This window comes from Athene cunicularia, assembly GCF_003259725.1.
Source record: "Athene cunicularia isolate RWA chromosome 1 unlocalized genomic scaffold, athCun1 chr1_part1, whole genome shotgun sequence".
NCBI lineage: Eukaryota > Metazoa > Chordata > Aves > Strigiformes > Strigidae > Athene > Athene cunicularia.
In genome coordinates this window covers 128,317,948-128,323,427 of record NW_020799091.1, presented here as the reverse complement: position 1 = coordinate 128,323,427, position 5,480 = coordinate 128,317,948, and the positions used below count along the sequence as shown (strand labels likewise).

Below are 5,480 nucleotides of genomic sequence, written 5' to 3'. Positions count from 1 at the left end.
TAGTACAGCACTTTCAAGTTTGGAGAATCTTTCAGGAGTGTCTTTTCTGGATATGGTAGATTAGGAAATAGAAACTTTGTGCCAACAAGGAGGAGGAAGAGAGAACCAGCACTTTTATGTGAAGGTGAGGAGTAACACTATTTTGAAAAAGGAACATGGCTCACTGTTCAAAAAAAAAAAAAAAAAAAAAAAGTAAAGTGGATGGGTTTGAGTCATCAGAGCTTCACTAAGAGGGCTAAAAATGGTGTTTCAGGAAAGACAGGTCAAGAAAGAGAGAGTTGGTAGGGACTGTGAAGAAGAAGGGGGCAAATTAATGAATTGAATTATTGTTATTGTTTGCCCTGTGAATAGGACAGTTTAGTGTTAATTTTTCAGATTAATAAGACTGTGGAGAAAGCTAGCAAGCAAGCAAGCAAGGTTAATGGAATAAACTAAATGGAGTGAGAAGGATGAGACAAGATCAAAGAGACCTCAAGTCAGATAAGTGTATTCTGAAAGAATATATATGATACTACCTCTACGGTGAAGAACTCACAGAGACTACTCACTGTTCGCTGAGTCTACTGTCTCTGTTCTACCAGAAATGAACTGTGTGACTGACAAAGTTTTTTCTCAGAAGAAAACTGTCTCAAAAATGAACTACTCATTCCCTCTTATTCCTACAGTCTATCACCCACTGCCATATCCAAATGGAATGTGTCTCCAAGAAAAAGAAAAAGGTAGAAGTAGGGATGGGAGGGATGTACAGGTATTCAGATGGAATTGGCAGAAGATGTGGAGGCTGAAGGGAAAGAAAGTGAGAGTGGATCCAAATGAAAGAGACTGAATCTTACAATGTATATTGTAATTCCTAAAATTTGTGAGGATACTGATGTCATACTATAGCACCAGACAATAAAGTGCTTTACTAACGACAAAGAAATGAGGGATTGTTTTTTATGTTGTGATCTAAATCAATATTAGAAAACAATGCAGAATATTTAGTAACTAAATACTACTTAGATAGACTGATATACCTTCTTTTCAACAGACCTTTGGCTACTACTCTGCAAATAAAACGTGGTATTAGATGGCTTAACATAGTTATCACTGGACAGCAGCCTAGGACAGGTGTGAGCAGTTTCAATATTACACTGTGAGGCCGTGATCTGCCAATGTCCAGTATTTTGGAGAAGCAACAAAAACAACAGTTCTGGACAAATGAGAATCGTGAGAAGAGTGTATTAGGCTGTGCAAGGGGTAAGATTCTGGGAGTGGAACAAGGGTAAACACAGAGGGAAGTCTTTAGATTCAGATGATGGTTTCTTTTGCCTAGATGCCTTATTATTCATGCTCTGTTAAGTTAGGATAGACTACAGCACAGCAGAATGGAATATAAAAATTAATTCCAGCTGTGCCTGCAACACATTAACATGAATGCAATCTATAAGGACATTCTGTGGTAATACCTGCATTTAACAGGTTTATCAAAAACAAACAAACAAACAAACAAACAAACAGAAAACAACCACTCTTGGTCAATCTTATGCTCACATGTAGAATTTCAGAGTGGTTATGTTGAAGCTTGGTCAAAATGAATGGGGGAGAAACTTGAGGATAGGTGTTTGGAACAGGCAAACTCCATTTTGCAGGAGTGACTAAACAGTTCTATGTAAGAAAAAAAAATAAAATAAAATACCAGAGTTCCTTTCAGATTCTGGAATAATAGAAAAGGGAATTTTTGATGGGACCTAAATCAGTAGAATCTGGTGATCCTCACTGGGATTCTCTAGGAGAAGATAGAGAGAAAAGAGTCAAGCAACACAGCATCTTTAAGAACAGGTAAGCAAATGGCCATTATGGTGCCAAAGTGCATTTGTACATGAGTGAATGAATCTACTGTGTTCTGGCTCTGGTGAAAATTCATATTGCTGAAGAAAACCAGTTCTCAGTTGTAGATAGTGTGATATCATCTATTCATTTCCTAATTGACAGCATTTATGCTTTGAAAAGATAGGATCCAGATACCATTTTAAGGGAAAGAGAAATTACCTGCATGCCCAGCTACAAGAAAACGGAAAATGTCATTTTTCTCAAACTAGGTGCAGGCAAGCAAGTGCTGGCCCTGAACTGTAACACTGGATCCAGAAAGTGAAAATGAAAAACCAAATGTTAAAATGCTCATTTCACTGAAATGAGTGATGAAGCTTCTACAAATTTAATTAGAAGTCAAAATTCCACCCTCCATTTTCAGTTTCATCTGGTTTCTTAGAATCATTAGTTACTTTTAACATGATATATCTAAGCTGTCTATCATGCTGTCTGTCTGGCAATTCAGATTTCAGATGTATATGCTGGGTTCCTAGCAGACAAATGGGGAAAGCAGAGAATGAGATGATCAAATGAGTCTGAGAAAGAAAATCGGGAAAAACTATACACGCAGATGTGGGAGATAATTCTGTAATACATCCAAAGAGGCTGTAAGAAAAAATAAATGGGAAGAATCTGAATTAGAGGGTATGTGACAGAACACTTCTGTAGAAGGGGAAATATTCATACATAATGAACACACAGAACCACAAAACTCAAGCATTCATATTTTCAGACACAGACAGACTTGGCAAGAAGAATTATTGTCTAGCATTTAACCCCGTTTTTTTTCTGACCTCAATTCTTTTCTATGTTGCCATGAATTTATGCAAGAAAAAAAAAAAAAAAAGAGAGATAGTTTTAATAGAAATGATGGACCTGACGTGCTGTGACACTGGCATGAGAAACACAGTTGAAGTACCATTTGTTTCTTTTCATAGTCTAATAAACTAGTACTTTGTGTCCTTTTGGCACCAAGAAGAGACACCAAGGATCTAGCATGCTTATTTTTCCTCCATCAGAGTGGAAATGGTATTAGCAGTGCAGAATCAAGCCTTCACAATTTCAATCCTTGTTTTGCTCAACAGGTGTGGAGGATGTGGGATTTACTACTCTGTTATGTTTTTGTGCTCTGGATATGAGCAAGATTATGTGATAGGAACTAAGTTGACTGACTTAGATAAGAAAACATGCCTAGTATTTCTTTGCTAAATAACAAAACACATTCATTCTTTGTTCTTCCAAGAAATTGTATAGGTTAAAGATTTTGCGGGTAATACATCTGGGGGGCAGTCAGCTGGTTTGCTTGTTTATTTTTATTTTTAAAACTGTAGGAGTGAGTTGAAGCAAGACAAGAAATTTCAGAAAAATCCTGATTCAGGACCTGAGGAGGTGGACATACACAGAAAGAGATGAAAATAATAGAGGATGAATGTAGAGGATCAGTTTTCCCCCTGCTCATTGTATAGCTTAACACAACAAACCAAAGAATTAAATTCTTTTTTTTTTCAGTTAGTACCTTAGCTTTAGTAAGCTCAACTATTTGGTCAGTATCCAGGGAAAAGTTTTGTACTTGCTCTGTACCTTTATGTTTTAAATCCTGGAGCCACGTTGTGTTCAGTAACCTATTGATTTTGATTTAAATGGCACATATAGCATGGTATATTTAGTACATACTATGTTGGAAAGACAATTAAAATTTAATGTAAATATAATTTTCTTTTACATTGAAGATCATGATCATGCATGCTCAGCACTACAGGTCATATTGTAATTTGAATTCATCATCCAGTCTCCAACACAAATATTTCTACAAAAACCCACATGATCTAACATTTAGATGTATGAGGGTGAAGGCTCTGGGCCATAATACTTTTTGTTTCAGCAAAGAACAATGAAATCATACCTCCAGCTGTGGCCATTTTTCCCCATCAAAGCAAGAGAAGAGCTAGGCCACACCAGTATCTCTTGCCTGAGGTTTCTACCCTGATCACCTAAAACTATTCTGGAAGGTGAATGGTGCTAAATGGACAGCAAGGGCTCAGACAGATTAATTTTCCACACATAATGAAAGTGCCTCCTCACCGACCAGCCAACTGAGTATCTCAGCCCAGGAATGGTTCAACCCTTTAAATGGTTTTGAGTGTGTGGCCAATTTTTAAAGAATGGAACACTGGAATCAATACACAAATTCATCTACAGTGATGCTGGTGAGTAAAATATATGTGGGTGTGGAGTCATCCTCTGAGGCTCCTATATCTAAAGTAAGCAATAATTACTGAAGGCATGTTTCTTGCCAGTCTACTACACTTAACTCAGACCTGTTATTCCCCAGGAAATTGAGATCAAGCACAGGAATCCAATCCTGTTCTTCTTCAAACTTGATTCCAGCCATGTAATTCTCATTCCCACACCCACAATATACAAGTGATTGTACAAACAGAGCACTTTAAAAGTGGTGCTGATACATATATGGGCTCAAATAATATCCCCTATTTCTTCTGGTTTTTGTTTGCAGTATCTTCAAAGTAAGTTAAACCATTGATGTTTTACCCTCTTGACAGTGAGTTTGTTTATCTGTACATACACCTGTGTATGTGAAGAGAGATGTGTCTTATGTGCATGTCTCAATGTGTCCTGTGTTTGCTTTTCCTGGCAGGCACAGCTATTCAGGCATGGGTGCAGGATTATACATGTGTGGACACGTGTTCATGTTCCTGTTGAACACACATGCATGTATGTGAACATCCAAATTATGTCTACTGTCAGTAAATCTTCCATAAAACTGGCTGCTAGAACTCAACATTTCATCATAAAAATACCACTTAGAGTTGCAGAGCTACCTGTATCATAAAGTTGTATGTTGATATTCTAGCAAGCAGTTAGAACACTGCTAAGTCACTGACCCCACATTCTACAGTATGTTATATCCTTAAATATACTGCAGAATTAGTATAAATCATATTTCTATGAGAAATACTCCAAATCTAGTTTCATTTGATGCCTCCAAATTCTCATTCTCCAGACCAATTCCTAATCAGTCATCCCAATATGAATGTAAAAAGTCTAATACAATTACTAGTTAACATGATATTTCAGCTAAGGGCAGCCAAGTTATAACTTGTGCAAATAAGCAATGAACAAGTTTTCCCAATCACCAGAATGAAAAAAATAAATCCTTATCTAGTAATTTTTTTTAAAGAAATGTTTTTTTCTCTGTTGGTTTTTATTTACTGCTTCCTCCCTTACTTTTCAGAAAGCTATCAGAGAAGTGCTACAGCTGGGAAGTTTGTGTACATCATGTTCATTTTCCAGAGTGTTTTGTATGGAATGTTTGTGATAGGACTGATGCTTAGGACCAAGGAGAGGAACAGAGTTCTACTCTGTACACATTTATCCTAACTCACTCTAACTGTACAGGAAACCATTTTGGACAAAATTATGTCTTAAAGTGCATATTTATATAAATCCACTTCTCTGAAATTATATTGTCTCTCACCATTTTCAAGAGAACAAGATAGTGAGAATGAAGGGGAGGGTTTGAGACAAAAAGAAGAACAGAACTCCGGAGAGATAGGACAATGAATGAAGTATTATCAAAATGTGTGGTCTTTTCAAAGAAGAGAGTAAAA

At 36.7% G+C, this 5,480-nt stretch overlaps 1 pseudogene; it reads left to right on the top strand.

Moving 5' to 3' along the window:
- The first annotated feature begins 689 nt into the window (after positions 1-689).
- LOC113479424 lies at positions 690-5,250 on the top strand (annotated as a pseudogene).
- Positions 5,251-5,480: the final 230 nt, after the last annotated feature.